This window comes from Spea bombifrons, chromosome 8, assembly GCF_027358695.1.
Source record: "Spea bombifrons isolate aSpeBom1 chromosome 8, aSpeBom1.2.pri, whole genome shotgun sequence".
Lineage (NCBI taxonomy): Eukaryota > Metazoa > Chordata > Amphibia > Anura > Pelobatidae > Spea > Spea bombifrons.
The window spans coordinates 9,567,950-9,582,862 of record NC_071094.1 but is presented as its reverse complement, the minus strand read 5'-3'; positions in this window follow the sequence as shown (position 1 = coordinate 9,582,862).

Genomic DNA, 14,913 nt, shown 5'->3' with positions numbered 1-14,913 from the left:
TGTTTCTGATTGACGTTCGTGTACTAGACCTTTGGCTTTGCTTCCCGACTTGGATCCTGTGCTGTCTGCTCCGATCTCGGAATATCCTGTATACGATTCTCTACCGCTGACCCTGTACTGCCTGTTAGCCTTGGATTTACCACCTGAGCTTACCGTTCTGTGAAAATGCTACCGTCTCTGCATACTGGGTACATCACCTGTGTTGTCCTAGGTCCCGCTTAACAGGGAGACTGGGAATAGGTAGTGGTAAAAGTTGAACAGAGGTGTTCTGTGAGACCTAATAGAGGCACGTGCATGACATGCTTTGATAAAGTCCATAGCATCAGTCCTCCATAAGTCCTTACACAATCATTATACAGTGAGCGAGATACAGACAGTGGTACAGCATGACTCCTATCACTATACAGTGAGCCAGACAAAGATGGTGGTACAGTTTGACTCCTATCTTTATATAGTTAACCAAACACTGATCCTGATATAGCAAGGCAGACACAGATGGTAGTACAGCATAACTCCCATCACTGCATACCGAGTCAGGCGCTGACCATGGGACACCATAACTCCCATCACTATATACTAAGCCAGACATTGACTGTGGTACAGCATAACTCCTATTTCCCATCATCATAATTTTAGCTTGAATATCGTTGCTTTTGAACTCTCACTCGCTATTACTCATACTCTCCCTTACTCTTATTCTCTCCCACACTCTCTCCCAGTCTTACTCTCTTTCACACGCTCTCAATGTCTCCCTACCTTTTCTGCCAGCCACTTCCGCGTCTCCTTTCCTGCAGCTCTGCTTCTTCTCTTGCCACTTCTTTCTTTATCTGTTTCATCCTTGTTTCAGCTCCATTGACAAGCCTTTCTGGGCACTTCCGAATAAAGTCCTTTCAAGGAAGCACTCCAGGGGGCCTGGTCAGTGGAACTGAGACCCAGTATTTTACGTATGCCAGGTCCAGAGGGTTGATTACCGGATGTGTGTAAAATACAGGCCGTGTGGCAACCCTACTTGCCTCATAAAAAGAAAAATGTGTCACAAAGTCAGTTTGTTTTTAGTTATAGTCACAACACTTTACCAGGTAGTTCTACTAATACTTGAAAGCTTGATTGTTAGGTAGGTTTTTCCTCCCTTGAAGTTTCTTCATGTCATTTGAATACAACAAAATATAAGGTTTTTCTGCTTTCAATTACACTGGAAGTAGGTGTTACTTTTCTTAGACATATGCGATGACAAGTCATCTGTAATGGATAGATTCATGAAATTCATATCGAAAAACAATATGCAAGCTTATGATTTGTGCAATCATTGAAAGGCTACATGCATTTATGTGAGGTTCGTCTTACAGATAACACCTTTAAAAAAGTAAAATCTTGTAAATTGTCTTTCTGGCACAAGGTGGTCTGCAACTTATGCAGATATGAAGGCACATCAAATTATATAGGTGTATTTAAAACGCTGAACATTTTACATGATGTTGCTGATCAAAATAGTGACACTCATAGCTAAGAATACGTTAGCAAAATTATTTGAACGTGAGGTTACCTTACTTTGTTCTGACGTTTTAGAACAAATTCACAGATTTAACTTAAAGCGACAATGTCAGGGTCTTATGCTAAGCAATGTTATAGAGTATGTTAATTAATTTCATTTATAGTCAAGTATAAAGTCCAAATGCCTGGAGAAACAAATCTCCCAGGCTATAAAAGCTATTGATGCAATGGGTACTTGATGGGCACTTTCCATGACAGTATAAATTATGCATGCGGAGTTATTCTTGCCCTTTACTGTGTAAAAACAAAATCACCAAAAAATTTTAAATATCCTGGGTCTACTTTTTAAAAATATGTACATATGGGAAGTGATTCAGGGATTCATGACAGATATCAATATTATAATGTCACTAATTTTGAAGAAAGAAAAGTTTTGAAATAGCAATATGCTACTTGTACTTATTGTCTTGCAAAAAAAAAAAAAAACCATTGGGTATTTGTAAACTCATGACAAATATTAGAATCTATTTAGCAGGGTTTTTTTTATTAAATAATGTGTAATTAAGAGAGTGGGTAGAGCAATGCATTTCTTATTCAACCTATAGAAAGGACTCTTACCGTACCTGGGAAATTTCAAAGTGAGCTGACCCTGACACTCTTGAAATAGCTCATTTTGAAGATTATATGTAGTGACTTTTCATATGTGTTAACCAAATGGCTCTAATACCAGTTCTCATGGAAACACGGATTTGTCATTTTTTAAAGATACACTTAATTGAGTCGCTTGCATTAAAGCAGGGATATCAATCATAACATAGTGATAGCAAAAACACCAAGTGGAAGTCCTTTATATGATCACCGCACTATAGAATAGGAAGGAGTCAGCCAGACTTTGTGACACTAACAATGTGCCCCTTCACCCTAAGATTGGGGCAACATTCTAAGACTAAGAGGTCCCAGGAATGGCTCTTACCCTTTTCTGACACATAATAGGTCATATGAGCTTGTAGTCTGTTTTACATACTCATTCTGCAAATGCATAGTTCAGAGATTCAGAACTCGCTGTAAGAAATAAACCTTTCTCCGCAAGCTGAGTATTTTTTTTTAAATATATATAAACACAATTTATATCATCCTAAGGACGACAATGAAGGGTTCTCAAGACCCCTGTTGGTCTGAAGAACTTTTGAGATCTACTACAATAAACCCAGTGGAGAGCTTTACTGTCATCTATTACAGTTTCTTCCTCCCACATTTTCCCTGGCATGCACAATAAAATAGTTTTCTTCTGTTACAAAGGAGACTTTACCTTTCCAACATTTATATGTCTCAGTCATTCTCTTCAGTTTCAAACCTAACATCCTTTAACTCTTTATATTGTATAAGCTGTTGTCATATCACCCAAACTACACATGAAGTGCATTAGCAAGCCATTGGCTGCTCAATGGGATTGTTATATTTCCTTTCTACAAGTATGGTGCTTTTTTTTATTCACTCATAGACAGTCAGAGCACAATTTAGCTGCGCCTGGAGATCTCCAAACGGTATCATGCCCGAGAATCATAATCCAGGGGACAGGTACGGAGTCATAGACAAAACTGGGGAGCGAGGCATCATGCAAAGCAATTTTTTGTTCCCACAAAACAGCATGTATGAATGTCTGACATAATCAAATACCCATCAGGTAAACCAGTATAAAAACAAATCTTTCATTCTGTCCTAGGACTATAATAAAAATAGCCAGTCCATTGCTTTTGAGCTTAAAAGTTTTTTTAGGTCAATGGTTAGATCCCAGCACGAATATGCTACGCAAGTCTCTGCACCTGTTCATAACTACTAAATAGATGTCTTAACATGGGCTGGACGATTTTTTTTTTTATTTTTGATTTTTTTTGCAAAACAGGGATAGAATTGGTTAGAAGGGAATTATTTGCTGTAGCTTGTTGATTATATGAGATCACATTTTGGACTCTGGAAGAAATGTCCCCATTTTTTTAAGCACAATTAGAAATTGCTTCCATGTGTTTTTTTTGCCACCTTCTGGGTCAACAGCAAAGTTGAACTTGATAGACTTGTGTCTTTTTTTCAACCTAAATTACAATGTTACTATGTTGAAATTGGCCTGTGACATCGCACACCCACATTCACTTGACGTGAGTTACAAAATTACAAATAACCTTGGATTTTTACCAAAAACATGCCAGGATCTGGCACAAAATGTTGCTGTAAGAAGAAAAATTATTTTGCTAGCTGATTGACAAGTAATTAATTAGAGTGGAATGTGACGTTTAATTTTCTATGATTTCTATGCTTTTCTGTTTTAATTTCCCGATATATGAATAGTTATGCGTTTGGGCTATGTGTATCAAGAGAACCCAGAGCCTACTTTCCATTTTGTTACAGTGGGCTAAAGTAATCAGTGAAGCAGCCAGTGCTACAAACCTTTTACTTCCTTATGTAATGTAAATTTAGGAAGGTTGTAAACGAAAAGGAGACCTGAAGACCGGTAACTTGGCTTAAGGCCCTGCTCCAGTACAGTTCACCCAAGAAAAAAATAAGTCTGGCTTTATTGTCTCTTTAAACTTGACAGGCTTACAAGACCTGCCTTATTGTTCTACCTCCAAAGATGTTTGTAATATCTTTAAGCGAGGACTTGGGAGCTTATATAGCTCTATATCTAATTCTATGAGCACTGACACACTAAGCATCTTTTGACTATCTTCTCTGGGACCAATATGGCAATATGAATTTTCATGTTATCACATAAGGTAGGAGTCAACCATATGGAACGCTGAACGTTCTTTGGTTGTCATGGCAATGCAGTTAAGAATACTCAGGAGACTCGTAAACTTGATCTCTACCACTGCAGTTCCAAAACTTGGAAGAGTTATCTTCCTGGTCTAGAACATCTTCAAATAAATATTGTTGTTATAAAAAATAACCATTCTTTTAAACTCTATTTGCAATTGTTATTATCCAATGAAGGCCATGGATTCCTCAACCTTTCCATGGGTCCCAAAACTTTACGTACGTCCGACACGGAGATCAGTGGATGGTTTTTGGAATTTTATTATGAATTAGTGCCATGTCCTTGCTTCTAACAGTTGAAATAGCTAACACGATCTCCTTGATAAATGTATTTTTTTGTTTCTATTGAACCATTGTAAGAGTTTAGAACTCTTTTAAGGAACATTGCAACCATAATTATCACCATGTAGTGATCCTCTTTCCTCGTATGTAGCTGGTAAGAATTACATATGAGGAAAGAGGTCCCAGAATTTGAACACATACAAAGGCATATTGCAAATAATTATAACTTTGTTACTTACACTAATTACCAGACACAATTGGGGAAGCTGAATGGGATTCTGAAAGACTATCATGGAACATGAAGCAGTAGGAAAAGTATACTAACACTTGTGGGTAGCTTAGTCTAGGCATGCTAATGCTGCCATTTTAACATTAATAATCACATACAACATTCATTACTGCTATTAAACCTGTCGATGTGGCCTTTGCTTTCACATGGCGGAGAAACTAAAAGCTTTACAAATGTGTGAGATTGCTTTGTGTATCCATCTGCTTTAATAGCTGCAGCAGCGAGGTGAGACAGCGCCTCGGCTTAAAATCTTCTCTGCAGCCTTAATTAACAGCAGGGACGTCACAATTTCTCTTTCCCTGTAAATCCTCCGGGGTGTTTTAATAAACAAAAGACACACAGGCTTTTGTCTGGTTGCTGATTATCTGACTGCAGTATATTGCATGTCAGTGAGAGCGCTCAGGCATGTAACACTGTTCAAAATAAGATTTGATTAACCCCTCTGTTGCCTGAGATGCAGCGTAACACCAGGGGTGAGAATGTCAACTAAAACAGAAGTGCCAGAATTGATAAGCTGGCTCTCATAGCTAATATGTGTCTAAGAGCACTCGGGGTTAATTCTGTCAGCATCGATTTAGTCAAATTCCAAAATGGTGTTTAAATTAGGTGATTTAGGCCATAAGGGATACAATTTGAAAATTGAATTGGACAAATGCATTGTGTCTTTAAAAGCTCACATAATAATGCCAATCCATTAAAAGGTATCAGAACCTGCAAAGGAGCAATTCCCTATGCTGATGCATATTTAGAAGAACCATCAAATGGTTCATGGTTAGACATTCTGCGAGCCGAAGGCTAGAAGAGATTGTCCTATCATTATAATCTCATCTCAGGCACGGAATACACACTTCGGTAATAGCCTCCAGTGCAGATGATATGAACTACACACATATTGCACTGTGGGCTAGGAAACGGAGATGTTCAAATTTACATTATTTTGTCCACTCAGGAAATATTGCTAGTTCTAAGGGATTTATGGCTTTTGGGAAATAAGTGTTTCATTAAATAAAACTCACCTGGCTGGTAAATATTTGAATCTCAAGATGTGAGCTTCAGATCTTTTGCATTTCAGTGCAAACATTGTAAATGTGATGAGATCTCCATTTAAAGTGGACAACAGACAAACTATCTTGTTAAGGATGTAGTGAGCTGACGTGAAGCAGAAAAACAATACTTGAGGCAAAGCTACATTCTAGGTAAATAATGTTTGTGATAAGCCTTTGACTTGCCCTGCAACATTATGAAATGTGAAAATAAATTTGCAGTCATAATGAGATTAATTACTAGGAATGGGCTGACACAGGGACAGGCATCCAAAGACCCTGAAGTTTGGAGAATACAAGTTATCACACACAGGTCTAGGCTTTGTAATAAAAGTCATTAAAAGTATGAATTTAGGGTTTTTTTGGCAGCATTTCGACCATAAATGGTCAGCGGTAACTTGGGTTCCACAGTACTGACCAATATATATTAATCTCATTGTAAAATCTGTATAGCATTTGGCTGGCTAGCATAGAGAATAGTTGGCAACAGCTGGAATGAAACAGATCAACCATCTCTGCGTCACAGGACAAATATATATAATATATATAATGTTTCTCAGGATCAATTGATACTGGCCATCTATTTTACCCCTGGATAAATGGCGTGACCACTTATCCATGCTCTGTTATGATGTTGTGAGCCATTTAATTTATGAGGTTGCAGGAGATCTATGGCATTTCAACAGAGCCTGTAATCTTTTTATATAATAGAATAAAACACAAATTTCCATATTTTAGGTCGCACATGTAATACCTTTCCTACAAATTTTAAATCCCCACACTACTCCACATAGGACAGAAACCTATCACTGTCTAAAATAACATAAAAGAGGTGCATAATACTTGATTTGTAATCTGTAATCACTGGATGCATTCTTTTTTATATTTATGTAATGATATATATGTATTTTGTTTTAAATCTTAAATCCAAAAGCAGTCAACAAAGTAGATTAAAAATAATCATGTTTTTATTTATTTGTTTGTAAAGTACAGATTTTCACTAATAAACATCCAGTCTTTTAAGAAGACCAGATTTATTTAAAAAATTCATATATAAAAACAAAAATGACAATCTGCGTAAAGAGACAAAAACACTTATTAAACAAACATTTAAATCTTGTTGCCGCCAAAAGGAGATTAGGGTCAGCCTAGCAAAAAAAAAAAGAAAAAAAATCTAAAATTAATTTAAGATTTAGAGTCTAATTTATTAATCCAATCATTCCACATATCATAGTATCGTCCATTCAAGTGGTCTTGGCCAGAGATAACTCTCCCCGTTCTACATTGAAACGGTACTTCACAGCCGTTATTCTAAAGAATATGCAGCTCAATCTGGATTGGGCCGTAGTGTATAGCTTTGCGTTTATACATGTTACACATGTTGTACAAGTACCCCATGCTGCAGGAATATTTTTTCCAGGTGCATTAAGAATAAGCTGCTTCCAAACAATGCATTTTACCCACTACTGAGTAGTGTAGGGCTTCCTCAAGGTGTGTCCAAGACATATCTTGCGTTCCACTAACCTCTCTCTGGTGCACCATTATGCACATTTCTTAGAGGTGATCTCATTAGCAGCCCCAATCTGCCTAATTAATAGTGATATTTTTCAAGTTATAATTAGATGACTTTCTTAGCAAAAGAAAGATGGTCTCCATGAAGCCAAGAACAAAATCATTTAACCAAAACATGCAAAAAAATGGACTTTTTGTAATAAGTAGTAAGCAAGTTTCTATTTTATTAATATTTTTCTTGTGGTCAGAAACTCAAACATACAATGAAAATTAAACAAACTCCTATTTCTTTCAACAAAGCTCAACATCACGTCTGATGGGAAGAATAATAGAACATAGCAAATGAAAATCATCTATAAATACAAAAAAGACAGCTCTAGCCTTGGCTTTGTGATGGTTCAATTCTTTGCATCTTCTGTGGTTGCGCTTTTTTTCGAGTTTTTCTTATTTTTTATTTCAATGCTTCAAATTTAGATTGTAAGCTCTACTAATCAAGCAATAATAGCGAAGAATATCTGCAGTGCTATGGCAGGTGACGATATATACACAATTTATATGTTGTAAAAGTAGCAATATCCATTTTTTAAATAGCGTGCAGGATTCGAGTAGAACATAATAATCATTTATATTTTCACGCAGTGATTCAAATATATTACCCAGCAGAATGAAACACCTGCCTACTGTAAAATTGATAAACCTGCCTGATCCATCTGGGTGTATTCCTTCTGCATTGCCTGGTAAAATGATACAAATGTCACAGCGCTTCATTTTATTTCTCAGGGTGAATAAGAGTCAGAGCAATATGTTTAGTGAGTGTGTTGATATACAGTGTGGCAGAGGGTTTAATGTATCTCGTAATGTCATGTCTATACGTGTCCTTCGCGGAGAAGTATAGCATAGCACCGTAGTTCTGTTTCTGCAGCGAGAAGGTCAGGTCGTTATTAGAGGAGTCTGAAACAACCCTTTGCACAATGACTGACATTTTACCCTTCCGGATTTATCATTGCAAGGATCTACAATGCATTAAAGCTGCAGGCTCTGTTTATTATTATTCTGTTCCTTATAATGCTTTAGCGTATTCTGAGATTTTGTTCGATTTGATAAATCCATCAGTTGAGCACCGACAGGCATTATGTTTATTTTTTCCATTTCTTAGTAATCTAAGACTGTATCACACTTGACAGAGGTATATGTACAATCGAAGAACTGGTAGAGCAGTAATGCTGTGTGTAATGGGCACTGGACCCTTGTTTTAGGAAAATTATCGGGACTGCAATTTTTCATTCACCTGCAGGGGTAAAGTTTTTTTGTGTTTGTGTTTTAAAAATGTCAATGCTTAAATAGGTGTTACACTTCCCGAATTCCATTACAACTGTTGTGTATTTGCCATTGTTGTCTGTGTGATGGGAATTGTCTGTGTTAATCGTGTTAATCTGTTCCTGTTTCCTGATGTAATACTTTTACTAGTATGGCTGGTCTATCCCTAACAACGGCACTTTTACCTATTGTGTAATACACCCAACTCCCTCTAGACTGTAAGCTCGTTTTGAGCAGGGCCCTCCTCACCTGTTGTCTCTGTAAGTCAACTTGTTATGTTACATCCTACTTGTTATGTCCTGTCTACCCATTGTACAGCGCTACGGAATTTGATGGCGGTATATAAAACAATAAATAATAATAATGTATGTCAACTTTTCCCCTCACAGTGTTTCTTTATAAATCATGCCCAGTTCCAATAAAGTGTGTGTTGGTGACTGGTATGTAATGTCGTGGCTGGTGGTACGGTTCTTTAAGGATACATTATCCTGAGAACCAGAGTGGCTACCCAGTTGTAGACGGCATGGACTGCAAGGAAGGCAGTATTGATGGCCAGGAACCATCCAGTCTACCTGACTCCCGTTACACCATGCACATTGAAGCATTTGGTTCTAATGCACTCCTAGATCTAGTTTTAGCTATAACTACACGTCTAGTATAGTATAATTTACCAATATGCCACCTCTGACATGGGTGTCAGCACAATATATGTGTTCTGGTGTCTTATGCATATACCTAGGAACAGCCTAGCCCCTGTAGAGCTCTGTGTCCTCATCCTTATAGGGGGCTCCAGTCCAAAACCATGTACTATAGAATTGCACTGTGGGCTAGCGAACGCATATATATTCACATTGTTTTTGCTACTTAAGGAGTCATAGTGTTCATTGTTCTTGTGGCTGTAGTTGCTGGGTGCTATGTCATCAATGTGCTGCTGTTCCTCAGTGTCTGAACATCTTAAGAAAATCACAAAGTGAACACCCAAACAACTTTTTGAAGATGAAACATTGGTTGGATCGACCTAAAACATTTGTGAAGGTTTAGCCTTTAGTTCTAATGTATCATGAACAGTCATGTGACATATCATGATGCTTGTGAAAACCCAGGGAAATACAGCAGCTGGAGCTTGAGTGGACCCAAGAGACGGCTAAGGATCTCTCAGGTGAGTCTGGCCGCAAGACAGCTGCTCCTTTTCCCCCACGTTAAAGATGCTCTTGGAAACCACGCACTTTTAAAATCAAAGCCAATAGACATTAAATAATACACAGTAGCCTGACTGTCAATGATGCCCACAAACAAATTGCAGCCTTTTCCCGACTTTGCTTTATCCTTCACAATGACAACCTCAAACCTTCAGACCATATCCTCCAAATACAAATACTATGCTGAAATGTTGTCAACATTATTACCGGGGGAAAAAAGAATATGAAAGTTAATTGTATTCACTTGTGATAAAAAAAAAAAACTTGAATTATGTGTGTGTATGTATATGTGTGTATATATCTCTACATATACATATCTTTTTTTAGAGCTTGGTTTATCTTTGGCACTAGTTTAACCTAACTTAATTCTTACCTAAATTTGGACCAGATTCTATTTTTTCTTGTACAGTGGACTCTCCAGTTGCATAATTTAAACTTACTATATCAGCTGCCAAAAATCAAGACGATACCTTTGGCTCCAAAATATTTTAAATTTGAGATTGGACACTATATAATAGGGTACATGACGGGACAATGGGCTCGGTCTTAAAGGGACATAATTGGAGACAAAGTTTTCCATAAGGGCACATATGGTTTTATCTGGATGGTGATGAAGGATTTTTTTTTTTTTTTTGCTTAAGGCCAGTCTCGGCTAATGTGCTATTGTTCTGTAAATAGACCCTGTTCACTTTGCGCTGCCAGGCTGCCACCTTGAGTTTGAAAGCAGAACATGCTTCTCTAGTTGCATTCTATCTTTGTTGATAGCTGTGATATACTACTTCTTGTTAGAATACAAAAGTATTAAGATCACAACTTATGCTGCATATTGCAACTCGGTCTAGGCATGAAGTTTTGATCATCTGCTGGTAGGAAGTTGGAACTTTGGTGGTACTTCATAGATCCGTAAAGAACAATGTTACTTTGTTACAACCGATTAGCAGAATTAAGAAAATATATATTCTTTTTTGTGCTGGACAAAATATTCAGAACAAAATATGTTCCATTCAGTGCTATGTATAGTGCTTAACATGGATCTGACCTTAAGACCCAGTGCATAAATTCTGTGTTATGAATCTAAATATATTTCTTCTTGACAACGGCTAATTCAAGCAGTCGCTCAATAACTCTGAATTGCCTGGGTCCAAGTACTGCTTTAATGGTGCTAATGGTTGTAAATGGAAGGCTTTAACAACAGTCAATCGGAGCAGGGCTTGGAGGAGGCAAATCTAGGCTTGCATTTTATCATCTGAAAAAAGAAAAGTGAAATTTAAAAAATACCCGGCACCTCACATGAATTGATTGACTGACCAGGTTGGCATACCCCTGTATTTTGTTCTTTTGAATACCAATGGTGCTTCCTTGCTTGTCACAAACAATAATGATCTTAAAGTATCTCTCAATGTGTTATATTTCATAAGAGTAAAAAACTCAATTATATAGTTTTATCACAAAAAAATTGAAACAGGAATTAGTTTTAGTGGCTAGATATAGAGCCTAAAGATTTGGGTATAGGAGAACTTGTTTGTAGTCCGATACTGGTTGATGTTTGGATCCACAAGAAACGTTAACGTCAATGAGCAGGATAAAGGTTAATTCCAAGGTCTGGAATAACTGGCTGGCTACTAAACAGAGTGGGATAGATTGCTGGAGAATGACATGACTCTCTTGGAATCATTATTGGTCTTATTAATGATAAACTGTGCCACTACCTACCTATACCAGCCTTTGTGGCTCTTGTGTGACATGTGTACAGGCCTGTGACATACTGTATGACTTTGTTATATGACAAGATAGAGAAAAGACCTGCTTCTTCCACTTTTCTTCTATACCAGTGGATTTGCGCTTCTATTCAAGCTGTCACTCCTTCTAAAGTTTTCATGATGCACGTGTCTAAGATGACAGGAATATTTGCATACATACACCTGTCTGGACCTGTCATGTCTATAAACATCATCCAATCCACCTGTCAAAAGGTACATATGACACTAAATTGTAGAGTAATCTTTCCTGGTTTTCATTTATCAGTATCCCATAAAATATCACATATTGGTGAGTGACACATTTGTAAAGAAAGTACCGTAACAGAATGCAAGCTCTTTTTAGCCCTGGAAATAGCGCTCACCCAGAGACTTCAGGTCAAACCATCAGTGTTCCCTTGTATGATCGTGGCTGTCTGACCCCAGTCCAATATTTTGTCTCAATGCAGGACTTCGGGTCATGATTAGTCTAATATTAACAATGGCAATTTCTGCCCTAGGTTGACTAGGCCTAGGACAGCGGGTTGGTGGGGGGGGGGGTGCTGAAGTCTTTGTGCCACTTTATCTGGGGCTCTTGGAGGACTAACTTTGAACCTGTTAATGACTCCAATTCTATAGACTGGGCCCCTAGGCTTGGATACCAACTTGTGGCCTACGGAAAAAGACCAACCATGTTCACGGCAACCTGCATATATGTTTCCAAGACAATCTCACCAGAAGAGACTGAAGGAAAGAAATCCAGGTGTGAAGGAAATTCTGTTTAAATGCTTTCGAGACCCATGTGGACTGGTTGATAAAACAAACAAAAGATACTGGGATCGTTAGACCCTATAATGTTCATTCCATGAGAATAGACTCTGAATATAGTCTACTACTTCCAGAATTTCTATAAAAAAATCATTGGATCCAGCCTACCCCATTCAGTCTCTTGCATGTACCTGTATTGCAAATGGCAAACCTGCCTGGTATGCGTTCAGTTATTGCTCCATGTTTACTAATGAATATTAAGTATCTAATTACATATTCATTGGTATTATATTTATTGTCACATTTGATAAGTTGGGTAGTAATGAGCTCATATGACATTTACTAATTTCTTGTACAGTGCAGCGAGGGAAAACTCCCTGAGAAATGTTACCATGCATATTTATGAAGGTGTGAAATTATGTAGTTTTTGGTTTCAAAATGTTTTTGCCGTATTTTATTTTTTTTCCCAAAAATGTCTTTTCTTTTATCATACACATTATCTCTCTTAATATCAGGAATTTGATATGGCTTTAAAAACTAATCCGGGTCCCTGTTAGGAAGCGCATGTGCAGTAGAACACGAGGAGGAGAAGGCACAACAATATATCAAAGTTTCTTTTCATAAATAAGATAATATGAATTAAGGCATCGTTTTCAGTAGACGCTGCCTTGATAAATAAAGCCGCTGACTAAGGTACCGTATTACTGGCAGGCAGAAAACTGGTGACACCAACTGGTGTTATTTTTTTCCAGTAAAGGTTACAGCATTGCTCATAAACATTGCATATTACTGGTTCATCTCCATGCACCGTCTCATTATTAATCACTTTTTATTCAACGTTGATCCCTTACATTGGGCCAACACAGAAAAAGATATAAAGTTACAAAAGCTTTTCGGACTCAGAGGTCTCTTCTTCGTTGGAATCAATACCATTTTCAAATTTTTAATCACAATTGTTTCACCTAAAGCCCTATCTATCCTATCTATGTATCCTATCTATCTATCTATCTATCTATCTATCTATCTATCTATCTATCTATCTATAACACATTTGTCTACCTTCCAAGATATTTCTGTCTATCATTTGACTTCCTCACTCTGTCTATCTCTATTTCTGTCTATTTCCATCAGTTTAGTATCTATCTCTTTATGGATCTTCCTATATATCTGTCAGTTATTTTTATTGCACAACTATTTATCTGCCTCCCTATCTTTTTTTCTCTCTCTATTTGCCTTTCTGTCTGCAGGCAATTGACAGTCTTATCTATGCAGCAATATTAAATAAATCTATAACGTTATATCTCTGCGTAGACTGCCAATATTGCCTGTATTTAGAATTCTGTGAATTTATCAAAGAAAGTATCTTTCACTAATTTAAAGCTAATTATATTACAAGATTAAAGGCTCATTTCCCGCAGATCATCTACCAAAGGATTTTCTTGTAGTATAGAATAAAACTGATTCACCAAGAAAAAAAAAGAAAAGAGAGAAATGATTATAAAACATTAGCTTTATTTTTCTCCATTCATTTCAGAATGAGTGGCTTTTATTCATACAAATAATACTTCTTAAAAATCATGTTATCAGCAATATTTAGACTCAAATCAGCATCTTACACACACATACAAAGTACTAAAAAGAGCTTTATGTCTAATAAATGTAACCCGGTGCCTTGACGAAAATTAAAATATCAAATTTTAGAGAAATGTTTAAAATACTTATGCCTTTTTAATATACCATTTATCTTTATTTGCTACTGTGCAAGTAATGTTATATGTGTTCTTATGGGAAATAGTCTTTACATGATTCCGTTAAAACGACGTGTTTCTGCCTTAAAAGTGGAAACTGTAAGAATGATGCATTCGACTTGTTTGTACAACATATTTGTGTGCATTGGAAATCCAGTCGAAGTATTACCGGTATGTTGTCCACGTTCTTATGGACATCAACAATTTAAACCTGCACAATAACATAGATTAATTAAACAATTAAACCTCACTAACTTGGGTGATGGGTATTCTTTCCAAAAAAAAAAAAAAAAAATTCTAGATTTATCGGTATTACCCTCTTTTAGCTATATTTTAGCATGGTTAATTCCATACTAAATGTTTAAATTATTATTTGAGAAAATAAGCTGAGAGCCCAAATATATCCATTTCAATTCATTAGTAAATTTCTAATTCTGTATTTTATGGCAAGGTGTGTGTGTGTGTGTGTGTGTGTGTATATATATATATATATATATATATATATATATATATATATATAATCCTTCAGCATTCACTATGGATATGTTAAAGCCCTAGAATCACCTTAAAAGAAAAAAAATTACAGCAAAATTGTTATATATCGACGCTAAGTGGCTAAGTAGCCTCAAAGCCGCCAGCCAGGACCCTTTTAATATAGACAAACTTACTATATATTTTGTTTAAAATCCATTTAGGTCCTTGCATTAAGACTGGCCGTTA